Raw genomic sequence first — 20,890 nt, forward strand, 5'->3', positions numbered from 1 at the left:
AAGAGCACATTACTAGCTTACATTGAATTTGGTGTTGACCTGAACCACCAGGTTCTTTTCTGCAGAGCTGCTTTCCAGCCAGGTTTCCCCCAGCACGTACAGGTGCCTGGAGTTGTTCCTCCCCAGGTGCAGGACTTTGCACTTCCCCTTGTTGAATTTCATGAGGTTCTGATCAGCTCATTTCCCTCTGGATGGCAGCAGGGCCCTCTAGTGTATCTGCCACCCCTCACAGACCTGTGTATATCATGAGCAAACTTGCTGAGGGTGCCTTCTATCCCATCATCCAAGTAATTAATGAAGATGTTAAACAGATTTGGACTCAGTATTGAACTCTGTTTACTGGCCTCCTACTGCACTTTGTGCCACAGATCACCACAATCTGGGCCTGGTCATTCAGCCAGTTTTCAACCCATCTCAGTGCCTGCTTATCCAGATTACACTATACTAGCTTATCTGTGATGATGTTATGAGAAACAGCTTTGATCTACTGACAGGAGGTGTCCTCTTTATGCCTTGCCTCTAGGGCTTCCTACCAGCCTACAAGTAATCCGCTCAGTGTGTTGTGATCTAAGCCAGTGAGCAGCTAAACACCACACAGCCTTTTGCTCACTCCCTTCACTTCCAGTGGGATGGGAGAGAGAACTAGGGAAAAAAAAAAAAAAAAGGTATAACTCGTAGGTTGAAATAAAAACAATTTAGTGAGATTGAGAAGGAAGAGAGAAATAACATCAATGATAATTATATACAAATGTGTATATATACACAAAACAAGTGATGCACAACACAATTGCTCACCACCTGCCAAACAGTGCCCATCCATTTCCTGAGCAGTGCCCGTCCCTCTGGCCAACTCCCCTCAGTTTTATAGTTTTTTCACATGATGTTGTATGGTATGAAATATCCCTTTGGCTAGTCTGGGTCAGTTGTCCCAGTTCTGCTCCCTTTCAGCTCCTTGTGCCCCTCAGCCCCTCGTTGGAAGGTCAGTATGAGAAGCTGAAAAATTGAAACTAAGACATTACTGTGTTATCAACGTTATTTTTCTCCTAAAGCCAAAACATAACATCACACCAAACACTATGAAGAAAATAAACTCTGTCCTAGCTGAGACCAGGACACAGTGGCTATCGTTTCAGAAGTTTCATGCAGGGATGAGTAGGAATGCTTCTCATTCCATAAACGGAGGCAGCCCATATATGAAGTGACAAACAATATTCCTTACGTTATGCTACCATCTTATTTTCAGACTTTTCCCCATAAATAAAGACTCTCCTAACTGGATATGTGCCTGTGACCTTCATCTAGATCTAAACAGTGTCTCCAATTTCCACTGTCAGGAACCCAAAAACCCCACTTGAGAATATGTCCCTTACAAAATGAAACAGTCTGCTGAATGTGATAACCAGTTTTGCTTTTTCAGATGGATGTAATTCAATCTCATAATTACCGGCGGACCTCTTCAGACCTAAAGTATTCTGTCAGTCTGTTCATGTCAGTGAACATCAGATGAAGGCTCCACTCAGAGGATTTAATGTAAAATTGTGATGCCATTTGCAATACAATGAGATGAGATAATACTCTGCAAAAGGCAAATCCTTCCTACATTAGCTCCACAAACAAGTCAGAGAGATTTGAATGTGATGAATGAACTGATGTAAGAAAATATTCTTTGTCTGATTTCCCTGGAACAGTTCTGTGTGGAACAGAGGAAGTAAAGCATTCGGGGTTAGAAACATTGCAGGAAGTGGCATGAATTACAGATCATTCAACACAATGGGAGATTCTTTCAGAAAAAAATAAAAGTAACAAAGATGTATACAGATTATTCAAAATACTTATTTTGGAAGCAAACTCTTTTTCTCTAACATAAGAGTGCCTCTCATTTTGCTTTGAACAAACTGAGCAGGGCTGTTTATAATCATAAAAGTAGGCTTAGTTTTCACAATTTTGCTCCATTCTTTCTACTATACACATTTTCTTGTTTGTGCTCCCACCACACCTTTTTCTTGAGGTGCTATGTATCACCCTCTGGATACCAACTTTTCTAACACAACAACCTTACTAACCCTGTACCTCCTACTTCTGTGAATAACGTTAATACACCAAGGCACAAACACATCTTGCAGACAAGGTTCAGTTTACTTTGCCCAAAGGAACAGGGCAGACAGGGGAATTAATTCACAGCCTCTCTGTCCAGGATATTAATTGAACTTGGCAATCCTTGCCTTCTCTTATCTGGACTGGTTTCTAACCTGTTATGCCCAACTCTTCTGGGGATGAAGTTACAGTTTCTTTAAGTCAGTCTCTGTGCTTGACACAGCCGATATCTCCCATGATGTCTTTCTACCAGCAGAAATGCCCTGGTATAGTGAGCAGGGTTTCTTCTTGCATGACATGCTGGTCCCCAAATTAAGGAAAAATGGATTTGATGGATGGATTCATCACCATTGCTGGATAAGAAATCAGCTGGATGGTCACATGCAGAGAGTTGTGGTCAACAGCTCAATGTTCAAGCGGAGACCGGTGATGAGTGTCATTCATCAGGAATCAGTGCTGAGAATAGTGTTATTTAACATCTTTGTAGGTGACACTGACAGCAGGATCAAGTGCACCTTCAGCAAGTTTCCAGATGACACCAAGCTGAGTGGTGTAGTTTACATGCTAGAGGGAAGGAGGGATGCCATCCAGACGGAATTGGACAGGCTTGAGAGGTGAGCCCATGCCAACCTCATGAAGTTCAGTGAGGCCTAGTGCAAAGTCCTGCACCTGGGTTGGGGAAATCCCAGACACAAATACAGGTTGGGCAAAGAATGGCTTGAGAGCAGTCCTGAGGAGAAGGATTTGGGAGTGTTGGTTGATGAAAGACTCAGCATGAAGCAGCAGTGTTCACTTGCAACCCAGAAGGCCAACCATATCCTGGGTTGCATCAAGAGAAGTGTGATCAGCGGGTTGAGGGAAGAGATTCTGCCCCGCTACTCTGCTCTCATGAGACACCATCTGGAGTATTGTGTCCAATTCCGGGGCCCCCAACGCAAGAAGAACATTGAGCTGTTGGACTGTGTCTAGAGGAGGGCTGCGAAGATGATCAGGGGGCTGGAGCAACCATCCTGTGAGGACAGGCTGAGAGCGGGGGCAACTCAGCCTAGATAAGAGTAGACACTCGAAGTGCATTATTGCAGCCTTTCAGTACCTGAAGGGGGCCTACGGAAGAGCTGGGTAGGAACTTTTTGTAAGTGCATGTAGCAACAGAACAAGGGGAAATGGTTTTAAACTTGAAGAGGGTAGGTTTAGACTGTACATTAGGAAGAAATTCTTTACTGTGTGGGTTGCCGAGCAAGGTTGTGGCTGCCCCCTCCCTGGAAGCATACAACACAGCCTTTGAGCAACCTGATCTAGTGGGTGGTGTCCCTGCCTATAGCAGGGTTTGCAACTAGATGATCCCTTCCAATGCAAACAGTTCTATGATTGTCTGATTCTCTGATTCTTGTTTTAAGAAACATGCTTTTAGGAATAGGAAAATGAGATCTACTAGTTTTAGTGTCATGTAGAAGCAACTCCCTGTGGTGGCCCACTCTCCTAGCTGCTTTCAAGATGCCTAGCTGAAAGTTTTCTCTCTCTGAAATTTTGCTTCATTTTCAACTTTGGCAAACATGTTACTCAAGAAAAATAACACCAGCATTTAATCACAGTGGTTTTTAAAAACTCAAGCCAGATTTTCAGCTGGTGTCAATCAGGCCAGCTCGCTTGACTTCAAGGCATATTTGCTAATTTACACAAGCTGATGGTGTAGTCTACATTCTTCAAAAACAAACTGAAAATAAACATTGACAAAGTTTCTTCAAAGGACATTAATTTGGATTCATAATCTGTCACCTCCATAAACTTAGAAAACAGAGCATGCCTAACTTTCCATTCCCAGGCTCATTTCCTGGCCAACAACACAAAATGGTAACAAGGAAGCAAAGAAGGCCCTCTTTAAAATGATGATATTTTTAAAGATTTACTACCAATGAAATAAACATTACCTGGTTAAACAATAGGGTGTACCTCTTCTAGGATGGTAATTTCAGGAAACAAAGCAGGAGAGAATTGAATTTGCTGCATGGATGGGATAGAAACTCTACCCTGCACCATGAAACAATTTTACTGTCATTACTTTTCTTTGTTGGTGAGAGTGGAGTTCTTTCAGAAACCCCTGCAGAGCCCCAGCACATGAGCTATTTATGTGGGCTGAATGCAAAGCTACAATTTAACCAAAGCACAATACAAATAATGGATAATATAAAAGGCCAGCTGTTTAGAGCAATCTCACACAAACTAATAGGTACTTGTTTTAATAGACATAGGAGACTCATGTTAAATCAGTTCTCAGTGATATTTTGCCTGGCCCCAAAAGCATCCCAGATCCCATAGGAGTGCTAGGATTTTTCATCTGCATTTATTTATGAATATTTACGGAGACTGAACAAGAACTTCTTTAAATTAGTTGTGTGGATTTACTCTCTGCTATTATTAGGTGTAATATGGATTACATTCTATGATTATGTATGAAACTGCAAAAATCTAAACCTCTCATATATAGCACAGCTTCAGGAATACTCAGAGGAAGAAATATACATATATTGCTTCCTATTAGACCGAACAAAATCCAGTGATGCAAATCATCCAGAAGGAACCTTAATCAATCACCAGTGGTGTTTTCTGTTTTGTTTTATTTTGTTCTTGAATAGATACATGTGCATATTTCTTGATAGATCACATCTTGTACATTTAGGGACAGATGTTCTAAAAAAGCCCAATTTTTGGACGACAGGTTTATAAACTACAGGGCATAACATCAGCATAAGTGAACACCTTTTTCTTTGGAAATCTGTCCCATGTTCATGCAATAGATGTGATGCAAAGCATTTTGAAAACCTCATCATTTTTATACATCCTTCTGGGAAGAAAATAGCCCTACCAAATCACAAGCACATTTGAATTTTAGAAACAAAATGAACAATGTGATAGCCATATTCTTTCCTGTTCATTTCCATCAGCCTTTATTGACTGTACAATTTTTACTGGTAATAGCAAACGAGTATATATATATATATATATATATACACACACACACACACATTCTGGCAGGAAACATTTAGGGGTGAGGGAAAGGGAGAAAAAGAGCAACAAAGGAAATCTATTTTTTTATACTTACAGCGTTATTTCTATTTTAAAATGTCTGACAATTGTTGCACTTTCTATTTTTGTGAACTGACCACAAACCAATGATTTTCAGTAACTATGGTTGTTCCTCTCAGGAATTCTCCCAATATTATGTGAACAAATGTTGGTCTTCCTGTTATTTCCAAAACTTCTCTTTGTTTTTTACTCTATAACTGTCTTTCAACAAGACAACAGAAAAGGAGAACATTGATAGTGAGTAGCCCCAAATACTTCTGTACATACATTAATTAATCACAGCAGGTTGACCTGATACCTGAGATGAATTTTTATTTCTTAAACTTACGAAGATCAGGGAAATGCAGCACAGCAGTGAAACTCCAACCAGCAATTGTCACCAGGAGTTGTCTCACACTGCATCATAACACCTGGCAAGAGTGTTCTAGAAGAAAATATCTCTCCACAGCTCTTTAAATAATGATGTGTAGGACTAGGTAGCCTGTAGGCCAGTTTCATAGGTCCCTCCTCAGCCAGGTGCAGTATCTCTGTGCTTATGCCAGTCAAACTTAACACCAGTTAGAACTGAAGGCACAAGGAAATATGCATGCTACAGTACAAAGGTGAACAAAGTTGTTGGTAGATTTAGAGACAGGTAAGCAAAACTCGGATGGGAGGGAAAATGATGGCTCTTTATACATTTGATTTGTTTCAAGAAGCAGTCCATTAATTTACTGAAACTTTACCTCTGAGCATTGCTTTTCCTGAATGCAGTCTGCAGCTGGGAGCCTGTCTCCCCTTTCTCTTTGGCATCTGATATTTTTCTTATTCCTTCCCTTCAGTTGCACAGATTTTTCTTTTGATTCATGAAACCTAATACTTGAGGCAGCTTAACACTTCTAAGGATTATTGATTTTCCTCAGTTAAGCAGAAACATTTTCTATCCAAACAGTAAATAAAAGTTAACAATTGGCCTGGCATTAATTTATTTGAAACCAAACCATCTGACCACTGTAGAAAGCTATACCGTCATCTGTTGAGGTGGTTTTCAAATCTTGGTAAAAACTTTGTACGTGGAATGTTATGATTTATATAAGGTCCTTTACCCATCACATTTCACACCATCCCAGAACAGCTGAGGTTGGCAGGGACCTCTAGAGGCCCAATCTCTGCTCAGGCAGGGACACCCTGACCAGGGGGCCCAGGCTTATGGCTAGTTGGTTTTTGAAGATCTCTAACAAGGAATCACCATGGCCTTCCTGGGCAACCTGTGCCAGTGTTTGGTCATTTAATGCAAATATACTGTGGGAAGCAATGTGTATAAGACTCTACTAGTTTAAAGATTGAAAAATATTACAGTGACTAAAACCTTCTTAGTTGATGGTAGATTTCTAATGAACAACCTCTTATTTATGAATTTCTGTGTCTGTCAAACACTAAAAGTTCTTTCTTTTTTCCTAACCATAATGAAGTAAACTGCAACAGTCCAAGACTATGGCAGAGTTGACTATAAGCTAGTGTAAAAATAAGACTTTCAAATCAGAAAGCAAAACAAATATAACATTTATGATACTTTTACCCAATTTATATCTTGCTTTCTCTACTTGAGGCATAGACAAAAACTGACTTTTTTAAACTTGAAAAATAATATTGTATATTTTCATAATGTCCTTTGCTGTTAATAGAATTGCCCTTCCCCTTACTATTTTATTTCTTGTTTCATTTATAGTTCAAACTTTCCCAGTACTTCGATAATGAGATAAAAGACCCTCTTTAATACCAAAAATATGTATACATATTAACCCTGAACTTTCCTGCCTCTACTGGTGGTAGCCACTCCAGGAAATTTTGTCATGTTTGTTACCCATGGCATCTACACCCTTAAAAAGTTTTTCATTAAACTCATTTGGACTTCTTTTATTTTTACCATTTGGCTTTTTTGTTTTGTTTGTTTGTTCTGCTTTGTCGTTTTTATTTTTCTCCTCAGATGCTTTCCATCACATTATTTAAATAATTCCCAGCATTCTTTCTTCCAAAGTTTAGTAAACTATACAGTCTCAATTTCCTGCAAATCGAGTTGCTGTCCTTGAAGTCTTTCAGTGGACAAATGAACCAAGATACCATGTTTTCTTTTTCTGATTATCTTTTCTTTACTGGGTTTGAAAAATGGTTAAATTGTTGCCTTTTTACTTACTCCTGAGGGGAGAAATAGTAATTAGCAAGGCTGCACAGTCTCTCTTTCTGCCTTCTTTTTCCCCTTAAGTAGTTTTAGGAACTAACATCAGTTTTCCTGAAGAGGTTGAAATGTTTTGAGTCAGGTGATGGAGTCAGTAAGACTGAGGTTTCCTTCAACTTACTAGGAATGTAAAGTAGAATACCTGATGCTATACTCACACTGTGTTTCATGTGGTTGGGCCTGCAAATCTTGTGATCAGATTTGCCCATTGTCCATACTGTTCTTCTCTACTATAGCCCTTTTAAAACTGCTCTGGGTAGTATTTCCTAGGGCAAACTCAGCTGGAATCTGAAGAGTTGAATTCACTTTAGGGCATCTCTGCATGCTCTGGCTGCTCTAACCTCCACCATGTATTTCATCCAGTTTTGTTCTGTTTTAACGGGAATAGTATCAGCCAGATAAAATAGTTGAGTAAAGGAAGGGAGTTATTTTTGTATTCCTGCTGTCTGTGAGACTGTCTGCTCCTAGAACAAGCCCTGAAAAAATTGATGGGATTTATATGAAGCCTGAACTTAGACTGCATTTGGGCTGCCAAAAAGACAGTGCTTGCAAACACTGCTGGGTACAGTGCAGACATGGCCTACTGATACATGTCAAGTTGTGGATATAGACTACTAAGGGCCTCATTTCACTCTGAGAAGGTTGAGGCTTGTTAAATTATAACAATTTACATAATTACAACGTTATTTCAAATTGGATGCTTTGTTAAGTTCATGATGCTGATTGTGTACTTATAAGCAATGCTTGAAATTGTTCGTTTTCATTTGTCAGTTCATGCAAAATTTATACTTTGACTTTTGAAATCTGGCAGGTTCCCTGGAATTTTGTTTCTTCCACTCATGTGAATCTGAAAAATTCAGAATTATTTTAAAGAAAAAAAAGGAAGAAAGTGATAGGAAGAAACTGCAACAAAGATCTGCCTTTTTTGGATAAGTGTAAATAATAAAATCACCATGTGAAATCTATCTGCTCACTGACTGCCTGATTTTGTTTCTTTTTGCATGGATATGTTTCAGTGAAGTACTGATTTTTATAGGAGTGAGCATGTTAATCTCGGCCCTAAAAATTAAATTAGGCATTCTTCCTTTATCACAAATATTTGTATTCATTACATGTTATATGATTATTGGGTTTAGTTATTGGCTCATCTTGCCTTCAATATTAGGGATGAATGATGAAAATAAGTATAAGGGAAAGATCCTACATTCCACATAAGTGAGAAAACAGTGAGCAGGGCTGTAAGGTACACATTTTTTGAGCAAAAAGACAACTCACAGAAAGCTCTCAATCTATGATTTAAAAATAGTCTCCTTATAAAGAAAGAAAGAGTTTCTTAACAGCTCTTAGGATCCTTTTCAAGAATCACTTTCAATTTGTGTTTAATGTAGACATCTTTCCAACATTTTCATGCAGGTATATATTTGAATAATTGTCCATCTCCTAAACGTAAAAATTTCTGCTGCTTGATAAAAAATTAAGAGCTCATAATCCATACTGGAAAATAATTTACTTCTTTTCCATTTCATTACTGCCTATCTCTCCATGCCAACATTTGTTATTTTTTTTTTTAAATATCATCCACAGAGTCTTCTGTCCACTTATCATTTAACACCCTCAATATTTGGAGGCTTCTGAAGGGTAGTTTAAATTACATGTGATTATTTCTATTGCCATAGGCAGTGCTTTCTTATTATTCAGACATATAAGCAATCCAATTTAATTTTGATTTTATTGTTTGCAGGCTCAGTGAAAATAGAATCAAAACTACAAAGTTTGTATATACAGCAAAAAAAGCCTTATTAATATGAGGGGTAAAGGCAATGTGAGCAAATATTCCAATGTAAGTAACATTCTCTTCAAAAGAGGAAGGTGAATGTCTAATAAAGTTTAATAAAAAGTATATATGGCTGCTTTTAAAATAAACTACAAACTTTAAATTTTGTGCAGAACAAGAAAAATCTGCAGTTGTATAAAATATTGAAAAAGAATTACTAATTGAAATCAAAACGCAGTTAGTAGAAAATAATAAACTTAAGTTAAAAAGAGTTGTATTTTATTATTTATCATTAGTAGTAAAATAGTTTTTGCAAGTAATAAAATATTTTATACTTTAACAATAGGCCACACATCTGCCAATTAATTAATAAAAACATGAGAAATAGGATAATATTAGGTGGAGTACTAAATATCAACTCAAAATGTGTATGCTTTAACCTGATGATTATTGTCACTTACATGAGCACATGCAGCATCCCAACTTAATTTTCTCTTCTTTAGAAAGCTATTCATTTTTTTCCTTCTTTCCATCCAGAATACAATACTAATGTCCCCTGGGAGCTCATCTTAGCCAAGATTAACGAGTTATACCAGTATAATTACACTGATATATACCTTGTACATACCACAGAAATATTTGGACAGGTATAAGTGTGCCCCGCTTAGGGCAGCAGAGTCTCCCTGCAGTCTAGATGAGGGCCTGGCAGCCCATGCTGGCCCACTCCTCCAGCCAGGATCTGGGCAGCTGAAGGGGCACCATTTTTTTCTGCCACAAGGATACTCAGTACAAATGTAAATTTTATGTACTTTTCCATCACCTAGAACTCAGAAGTGCAGTGTCTTTGGAGACTGACTTTTCCCTGTCTATCTTCTGTGGCTTTTATAAACATTTTACAATGATAACATCACCTGAGAAGTTTTTTATATAAAGCTGAAATAAGTATTTTTATTAAAATGCAGATATACCTCATGTAAAACTAAGAAAATCACTCCCTATATAAAACTACATTTTTTTCCTTCCTAATTTTCTTCTTCATTCTAACTACACTTCAGCCTCATTTAAGTTATGACAGTAAAAAGGGGTAGGGTGCATATCATGGCAAAAAATCTGTAGTCCTGTTTTGATGAATGTATTATGCCATAGGACATGCAGTTACTTATTTGAATGTAAAATATTAAGTAGCATACTACGTTCCTCTAAGGGAGTAATGATTAGTGTCAATAACATGCTCAGTTACATGAAAAGATTTTATTTTTTAAATGCTCTTCTAAAAATGCTCAGTCTAATTGATTATTCCCTCAATGCAAAGTTTTTCTTTTAGTAGACTTACCTCAGAATGATCACATTTATGTTCTGTTATTTAATGACCACATTTATGTTCTGGTCTATAGAACAAAACAAACCCCTCTAATCCTAATGAAATTTGCATCAGAAGAGTTGTAAATTAGCACTGGTGTGAAAATAGAAGAAATATTAGACACTTAATTAATAGCTGTAGTACCCTCTTTGATACGTCAGATCATAGATAGATCTAGGATTGGAGAATTAAGCAGATATCTAGTCATGTTCAGCTTTATTGCTCTGTGCATCCTACCAAACCAGGTACTAAAAAATCATTGAATTTTCTGTCTGATCCATAGCTCTCGACAAACATGTCGAGTACTGTACACTAAACATTTAACACTATCTTTTGGAAAGAAGGGTCAATAATATTGTTGCATACATTCCTTTTGTTATAGTAGAGTTGTCTCTCACCATGAAACACATAATTAAGAGCCATTTCATGTAAGCAAATCTCGTGCAGTTTAGCAAAATAAGAAGTATACTTACTGATTACTGTGCTTAGTACCTGTTTCTTTAGAGAAAAGCATTGAGCATGCAGTATCTATTATTAAGACCTGCTTCTGTTCTTTGTGAATTTTGATTTCAATAAAAATGCGAATAGAGTATAAGTAAATCTAAATAAACATTTCATTTTCTTTTGTTTTTGTAACCGTGTTTTGTATTCAAAAAGTACCTACTACATTCTGGCCACCCAACTGGTAGGTTCTATATTAAAATTTCACACACAAAAAATCCTGCCCAGATGACGTTAGAGTTTGGTCAAAATAGATATCTTCTCAATCAGTGAGATGAAGACAAGAGCCTATTCCTATTCTCTCAGATCTCTTTGTCATACTTGATTATTCACTTAATTATAGGAGAATGCTAGCTGGCATATGAATGATCCAGACAATATTTTATGATAGTTTGAACATTTATAAAAGGAGTTTCACACAGCCCATCTATGTTAGAGACAGATTGCAGAGAAGAGTTATATTCGGTGTGAATTTTCCTTACACTTACACTTGTGATCGTCTTATATACATTCAGTAGCTGCTCCCTCAGGCAATTCCCTTCACTTTTAAAGTTTTTACACATGATATAATTTCATATGGAATATCCCTTTGGCCAGTTTTGTTCTACTGTCCTGGTTCTCTCCCCTTCCACCTCCTTGTGCCCAGCCTCCCCCCCCCCCCCCCCCCCCTCACTGTCAGGGCAGTACAAAAAGCTGAGAAACAGAACTGTCCTTGGCTGTACAGCACTGCTCAGCAACATCAGCATGTTATCAACATTGTTTTTCTCCTATAGCCAAAACAGGATAATATCAGATGTTATGAGGAAAATCAAACGTACACCTGAGGACAGAAGGCAGCAATTTTAATTTATTGTGTGCTGCTGATGCAAAGCACAGTGGTCCTCATCCTGCACCATATTGTATCACTATATTAATTGGCCACTTTCTCAGTTCCTGGATGAAATTAGCAAACACTGACTCAAGCAAGACAGAAATGAATTTTACAATCGAAAGACAGTATAAGGAAATCATTTCCATTTGAGTGGGCAATTCTTTTCTATTGTGATGACATAAGGCTAGATTTCAGTTTTTTTCATCTTTGCAAAGCATTACAGAAATCCAACATTAAGTATAAAAACTTAAGCATTTTGAAAGCTCCAGCTAATTGTGAATGTCACTATACATAAAGAAAGCACAGTGTAGTTGTACTCTGCTCTCTGTATTGATTGCAATATTTTAAACAAGGTTTATGGAACCTCATTTGTATATGCTTATCTATAAATCCAGGACAATTTTCCCCTGGAAGGACATTTCTACAGCACAACAAAAAGTGTTACTGTAACAAGACTCTGTACTTTTACCTGGGAAGAAGAAAAGAACAAATGACACAAAAGAGATATGAATCATAGCAGGTGCTGATCATATTATATAATGCACAAATGGAAGATGCTTAGATACAGTGCTCTGGGCATAATTATAAAATCTGTTTGGAACAGAACCGTAATAAAATAATCATGTGGAAATCTCATTTCTTAGATAAGCAACGAAGATGGCTGAGGATTGATTTTTCTGTGGGATTTTTTGTGCAATTTTTCTCAGAAAACAACTTTGAACAGAAGTCATTGTTCATGACTTATACTTTGCCATGTAATTTTAATAGCCTCTCCTCTTGTTTTGTCAACAGCTTCATTTAGTAGCTGCCTCATTACTTTTCAAATTATAGGAGAACGTAATTCAGTTTAGTGAAAGCTACCAGCACTTTGAAGTCAATATGAATGTAAAGATGCAAGGGAATAGTAACTAAATTTAATATGAGCAGCAGTTTCTAAATTAAGCTCTGTTTCATCTATGCTTTTAAATTGTGTTATGCTTATTGTAGCTGTAAAATCAAAGATGCTTTTCAAGGATGCACGTGGATATCATCTCTGAAGCAGAAAAATTTTGAACAAGACACAGCAGTACTGTATTTTTTTCTTTTTTTTTTTTTTCTGGGTAAAGATTCTAGGTGGGATTTAGTTCATCTGTGAAACTCATATTTTATAATACTATAATTGCTAATACAAAAGGTCAGACAAAGTAGCCTCCAGTTGAACTTCACCCCTATTTAGATACCAAGCAAAAAAACCGTATTGCTTGCACTATGGGCTTAAAAAGCAATACGATTATCTGTACTTCATTTATTGTCCTTTGAACAAAGGTTGGAAGTGTCAGCAGAATTCACCTCATTACAGTTAAAGAACAGTGTAGATTATAGAGGACAAACTTTACAAACTCTAAAGCCTTGCCTTTGCCACTTGCCCTTTTTATAATCGTGAAATATATGTTCAACTATCATTGAAATATTATTCATTCCTTAAGAGGAATGAAAGGAATCTTATACAGAATTCCATGAAGTTGCTTTACCTCTTCACATGCTACCAATAATGACAATCTTACAAAAGAGATCTTCTACACCATTTTATATATTTCTTTACGAACAGACTCTACAGTAAAAGAAAAAGTTGTAAAAAATATACTTTTAAAAATCTATTTAAGTGCATTCTGTGAATCACACATATATTACTCTGCCTATATTTTTGCCTACTGACATCTTTATATGCTTATATAAACAAACTAAAAGCCAAAACAAAGTTTTTATGCCAAAATGTTTTTTCTTATTTGTAGCTGGGAGGCAGCAGGAGGTATTTTTGGCTTTTGTCATTATTTCATGTCTTTTTGTCATTTGTCATACCTTCGATTACTTGGAAGAGGTAAAACTCTTGACTTTTACTTAGTACTATTTAGTAGCGCGGATGAAGACTGTAAGTTCAGTTCCAAAACCAGTTGGTTTTGGTATTCTTCTAGGATGATTTGTTGAATATTTTAAATGTGTATATTGCAAAATCAGTTCACTGTTATCAACAAGGGCATGAGGGTCCAGAGGAACTTGAACTGCGTTATTAGTTCATCAGTGAGAATTAAGTGCTTCTTTACCCTTAGACAAACAATTCCCTTGGCACAGTGATGATGAATGTTAATATTTTTTCTACGTAAGGAATTCTTTCTGTATATCTATATCTCATATATATGTATGTATATCCTCTATGCAGAAAGGCTGAGTAACCTGGGTCTGTTCAGCCTAGGGAAAAGAACACAGATGAGAGTATCTGAAATATCTATAGGGAGTTGTAAGGCAAATAGATGAGGCCACCCTTTTCTCAGAGGTGTGTAGCAAGAGAACAAGGAGTAATGGCCTAAAACCTGAACATAGGATATTCTGTACTAACATGTAGAAGAATTTCTTTATGCCAAGGGTGACAGAGCACTGGAACAGGTTGTCCAGAAAGGCTGTGAATGTCCATTTCATATGGAATATCCCTTTGGCCGGTTTTGTTCTACTGTCCTGGTTCTGTCCCCTCCCACCTCCTTGTGCCCAGCCTCCTCCCCTCACTGTCAGGACAGTACAAAAAGCTGAGAAACTGAACTGCCCTGGGCTGTACAGTACTGCTCAGCAACATCAGTGTGTTATCAGCATTGTTTTTCTCCTAAAGCCAAAACACAGGATCATATCAGATGTTATGAAGAAAATCAAATGTACACCAAAGGAAATCAGTTTCAAAAATCAGAAAATTAGCATGATAGTTAGAGGTTTCCATATTACTATTTTTTTCTTTTTCTTTTTTTTCCTTTCTGTATTTAATCTCTCTGAAAATATCTGAAATTCTTTTTATTTCTTTATTTCTGTCTGATTATGCTAGAGCTTTATGGCAATGTTTTCTTACTAGATTTTTTAAAAAATATATTCTACTGAAATTATTTATGTTTTCAAGCATAAATTACCCTCTTTCACTTTTTTAATACCGTATAATCTATTGTTGATACAGAGTTAAAGCAATGTAGCTTATTACTTTCATATAAAAATGATCATTTAATTTCCTACATAAGGTTTGTCGAGGGTGCATGGTTGAGAAATATAAATTTCTTCAACTACATTGCATGACCCTGCAGAAAAAATCAGGCAGAAATTTTCCTGTATGGGTGATCTGCCAACTATTTCCTCTATCCAGAGGAATATATTGGGATATCTTGACTTATTCTATATGTTCCTACTTGATACACATCATGGAAAAATCTCCTGTTTTTCATGAGAAGGGGGTTGGCAGGTCTGCTAAGAGAGTACTCTGTATTCTAAGCCACTATATGACTGATAAGATTTCTTTCCAGATTTTAAGTTTAAACATAGCGTTTAGTATTTGTTTTCCAATATACTTTCAGAGAGTTGTCATATACTGCTTTTTCCTCAGTCAGCCTTCCAGCTCCCTTCCCCCAAATTCGTGTCTTTTTAAAATCTCTCATTAGAGATATTCTTTTTATGCCACAATCTCACAGTGTATTCTAGCATAAATGGTGGTTGCATGTAATTCTGATAGAAGGAACAGGAATCAAAGAAATTTCAGAGACAGACAGGACAGGGACCAGAGCGGACATGCCACTGTACAACAGTAACATGTAATTATACCTGGAATTACTTAGGAATGTTAAGGTATGACCCTTTACCTCATGCAGTTATTTTTGCACTAATAGTGGAGTCAGCTACTAGATCATGCTAGGAAGTACACCGATTGAAAATTCAGAGTACTTCAGGACTAGTATTATTTCCTGAATTTCAAAAACAAATAGGACTCTTTGTTAGTTCTTTCTTATTTACTTTTTCACATTATAATCAACAGCAGAGGAAGTAAAAAGCAACAAAATGGAAAAGTGAATCATTCATAGTGAATCAAACAGCATTCTCATACAAGGAATCATTTAAAGGCTGCCCCTTGTACTATCAATTCAATAGCATCTTCAGTGACAGAAAGAGAGTAGTTTTGAGTGATTTTTACATAACTGTAACTTTTTTTTATTATTATTTTCATAAACACTTTAGTCACAACTGCTTAGTTCTGGGGATTAGCCAGTTCTAAAAAACAGCAAAATTGCTTTGCTTTTCACATCTATATATGAAGGGAGAACAAACTTGTGCCACTTGAAGCTGCTGCTTGTCTTCTTCAGTCCTTTGGTAAATCTAAATTGAGTAGATAACAGTGGCTTCAGTCTATGTCATTGCCTGTGTTTTTCCATTCAGGATCTCGTTTAATTTATGACACCATTTAATAATCCCTCAGTCTTTTATGAACAATAATCTTTTTGTGTGCTGCCAACTGTACACAAAGTATTACACAAGCTCTGTACTGTTATCTCTACACAGCTAGATGCCTTCCATTACTCATTCTGTTCTCATTCAGGGAATAATCATCAATAGTAAAAAGTTCCATTTTTAGATTATTTTCCATGCTGGAAGATCACCAATACCGCTTAATGTCAGGTTTAACTTATACAGCCAGATATGTGAAAATGTTAAACAGGATAAAAAATGCTGGATTAATACAGTGTATTCCATCAGCTATATGTGGACATGACACATTACTCTACTAGGGATTCTGTGCTTGCACATAAAATGTTTAGCATCTCCATCTTAGAGAAACAATCAAATATATCACTTTTAATATTTAAAGAAATTCCATAAGTCAGTAAAGTAATAATAGTTAATACCCACTGAAGATGTTGCCTAAATTGACTCATTGGAAGAACGGGAGCACATCTAGATCAGTATTGCTTTCTGCCATATTGGCACCTTATCTGTACTTACATGGGATCAAAACGTTGCACAAGATGCTGGACCCAGTTTTTGAATAATTCTTCAGTGAATATTAACCAAAATGAAGCAAACCCAAAATACAAAAAGCAACCAATGTTAGGGACTGAATGACAGTGAAAAAAATACAGATTTTTCATGAGAGAAAATATCTTCTACATTAGAGGATTTCAGGTCATTTTCTTACCCAGATCTTTTCAACTGGATTTTCCCTGTGGGAAAGCGTCTCATGTCTGATGTTTTAGAAATAAAAGAGTTAATCCTCCTTATAACCATTATGAGAGCACAAGAGCTCTCCATCCCACTGTCTATGAAGTCAAACAGAGGAAGAAGAAATCCATCATGGCTGAACAAGAACCTGCTGGTTAAAGAGATGGATAAGAAAGAATCCTATTCACTGCAGGGGGGATAAAACTAGATGGTCTTTAAGATCTCTTCCTACCCAATGTTATAATTCTGTGATTCTACCGGTCCGTTCCCAAGGAGACTAATCACAGGCTTTTTGTAATACTTATCATCCCTTTGGCTTCCTAGGCATCCCATATGTCCTGTGTCTAATCTACAGATATGGTATTATAATGGTACATGCTACATAAACTGTGAAAATATTATATTATATGCCAGATGTTATTCCTAATGAGCAGCAAGAATAAGTTCACCGTATCTTTTGAGAAGGCAAGACACATACACTTGGAAAACATATGAAACTAAATCCACTTTGACTGTGCTGTGTGACATGCCCTCAGGACAAGACAACTGAGCCTAGGTCCATGTTTAGTTTACTAATAGAAATGTTACATTTATGTTTTACTTCTTATTTTTTATCTCAGATTTAGGTGTTCATTGGTGATGTTGTAACGTCATCTTCTACTAGATGCTTCAAGATATTGTGTGGAAAGTACTGAATTGTCATGGAGGAAAAACATGTTTGTAGAAACAAGATTTTTGCAGTCACACAGCATATCTGTATTGCTTTCCAAAGGATGGACCAATCTCTTATTACTGGATCACGGAACTATAGAATATCTTGAGTCAGTAGGGATGCACAAGGTTCACTGAATCTGGTTCCTGGCTCCACACAGAACCAAACAAAATTCAAAGCATATGTCGGAGAGCATTGTTCATATGCTTCTTGAACTCTGACAGGTTTGGTGTTATGATCATTTATCTAGTGAGCTTGTGGGGTGACCTTCAAAGTTCTTACCACTGGCCAGAATTTCTATACTCGTTCTCATATTCCACAGGAAAAACAGCATTGTTTCATGTATTTTAGGCTTTCTGAACTGACTTTAACAAAGATGACAGAGTAAGTTTCTATCTTTATGTATCCAAAAGAATTTTTTTCAGTATCAGAAAAATAACATTAACATTTCATGACTTCTAGTTTTGAAAGCTAGAACACAAGTAAATTTCATCATAATCTTCCTTTTGATTCCTTTCACCAACTGAAGTATTGCTACACAGAAGATAAGGAACTTACCTGGAATTTTTGACAAGATATAATTCTATGAAGTGCCCACAGAATCTACATTTAACAAATCATCTTGATATCAAGCTAACTAAAACAAGATGCGATTACATGTGTAGTTTATTTCAGATATTCTGCCACTTAGATTTTTTTCTGAAGACTGGAACTATTGTTGACACATTTAGGAATCTGAATGATCTGAAAATGGTCTGGGATTAATATTATAAAAAAAATACATTTAATTACAATTTTTGTAAGAAAGATATCAGGCTATGGACACCAGAGTACTTTCCCTGAAATGAATTTAGTCTTCCTGTTTGTAAACAACTAAGACATACAGGCACTCTAGCCATGGACTTCCAACAATCCCTGCTCCATTCTTTACACTCCATTTCTCACGAGAATCACAAATTCGATGTTTTAACTAAAAATACTATAAGAGTAGTATGATCTCTGTATTAGTCATTTAGCCATTGACTTATACCCTATTGCCTTAGATTAACCTTCATAGTCTTCATGGGTTAACTATGGAGACAATGATACAAAGCAGTTTTTCTTTTACTGTTGAATAGGTATAGCACTCAAGATACTGTGATATCCTTTCAGTTGAAAATACAGTAGACGTTTGGGAATATATAATGTTTTGTTGTTCACAGGTGATTATTTTTTTTTTTTTCCAGGAAGTCAACTTTCAGCAAAACTTAAGACAATCTGTCCTAGGATCTCTGATGTCTCTACCAATGAACTGAATGGGAAATTTACCAATTACATGTAAGCACTTATGATGAGATATTACAATTCCTAGTAATTTACTGAAATGTATCCTATATCCAGGTAATTTTGCAAGACAATTGGAATTCATATGCAACAGGCATAGTTTTAGACAGTTCCTATGAAAACTCCAGAAAGAAGTAGACATCCTGAATGAAACTCCAGTGTTCCAAGTAGTTGGCATCTAATCATTCAATATCTGGGTTAGGTATGCTACGGTCTGGAGCTGATCTGTGTTAAAACTTTGTCCGTTTGGTGGAAGTTATCAGCTTTGTTTTGTAACTTGTGATGTAGTGCCAGCCCTTGGCATGGAAGGATGTTCATGATGCAGACAGACTAAAATGTTTATATACCTATGTGAGCAGATAGTTCCAGCCTGAGACAGCACTAATTCTACGAATACATTTTAATAAGGATTTATTTCATGTTAACTCTGATCAGTAACTTCAGCAGTGAGAAGCATGTGTGTAATTCAGTGTTCATTCTTGATTATTTTGTCTTCATTTAAAACAAAAAAAATGAAGCCAAAATTTATAAATCCTCTAAACAAATTGGGTGAGAATGAATATACTTAGTTCTAGTCTACAAAGAAAAAGGTGAAATAGATAAGAGAAACACACAAATGATTTAAGGCTGAGCGTCAAAAATAGTTTTACATCTCTGTAGAGAACAACTACTGTCTTTGGAAGGAAAAAAAGTGATTCTATTGATATGCATTAGATATTCAATTTTCAGTTCCTTTTACATATTAGGAAACTGAAAAATCAATGAGAAATATAAATATTGTTAGTGCAAGGAGGTGCTATGGATGAAAATATTAAAAGGATTTTAATTACTATATCTAATGCTTCAAGTGGAAATAGGCAACATATGTAGGTATTAGATACCTCTAATATACCTCTAAACGCCACTGAGATTTAAGGCCTCTAGTTTATGTAGTGAGCTGACTGCAGACTCTAGACAAGTATTTTATTCCTAACATGGGAATAAAACACCAGACAGAACAATTTTGTACTGAAGAACAGCTGCATCTAAAAAATTCACAGGCATCCCTAGAGCATATGATGTGTACTTCATGCTTTCTTACAGACATTTTGGGACAATCATTCGCAAATAGCTTTTCCATTATATTTTATCAGTATTTGTACAGTTGAGGTCTTGTCCAGAAAAGTACTGCCAGAATGATTTTCCATTGCCAATAAACAAATGATAATCTGCCAGGACACAACAAAATTCATTTTGCTAAAATCACGTAGCAGCAGCATCTGTAATGTGCTGTGTGCAGCAATTAAGAGCCCTGAGGCAATTTGGGAAGTGGGGGGGGGGGGGGGAGGGGGGCTGGAGGATGAGAAAGAAAAGTGAAAAAAAAAGGCTTGCTTTGAGAAGACTTTTTGCAGACAGTAAGAACAGAAGGAGCTGAAGCAGAAACATTCCCTGAGCTGCAGAGACCAACTCTGGGTATGTTGACACCCAACTGAAGTTCTTTCAACATGGTATTAATTAGCAACTCACTTAAGTAACAATGTACATGCTAGAAGCATTACATCATTTGAACTTGTCACTGACTGTTGAGCAAATAGCTGTGAGGACCGGATACTATTGCATTACAATTTCTTTGAGTCCTTTCATAAAGTCCCAGGCATGGATTTAACAGGGAAGCTAATGGGCTTTAGTCCCTTCTCCCCCTCCATCCTGCCTCCTCTCCTCATTAAGAACACTGTTTCAGCATATGCTGAGTGTCAGGTGATGAGGGAACTGGTGGCATCTAGCTCTGCATGCAAATACAACATTCTTTCCCATTTTCCTTGAATCTAATAAAAGACTCCCACTGAAGTAAATGGGAGTTACGTAAGAATCTTGCCCTCTGAAAGAGCAATTATTCTAGACAATAAGCAATCATAAAAATATCAGCTCAGTAGTGTTTGTGCACATACTTGCCTTTAAGCAAGGACATAAATGCATTTCAG

This window comes from Gallus gallus, chromosome 2, assembly GCF_016699485.2.
Source record: "Gallus gallus isolate bGalGal1 chromosome 2, bGalGal1.mat.broiler.GRCg7b, whole genome shotgun sequence".
Lineage (NCBI taxonomy): Eukaryota > Metazoa > Chordata > Aves > Galliformes > Phasianidae > Gallus > Gallus gallus.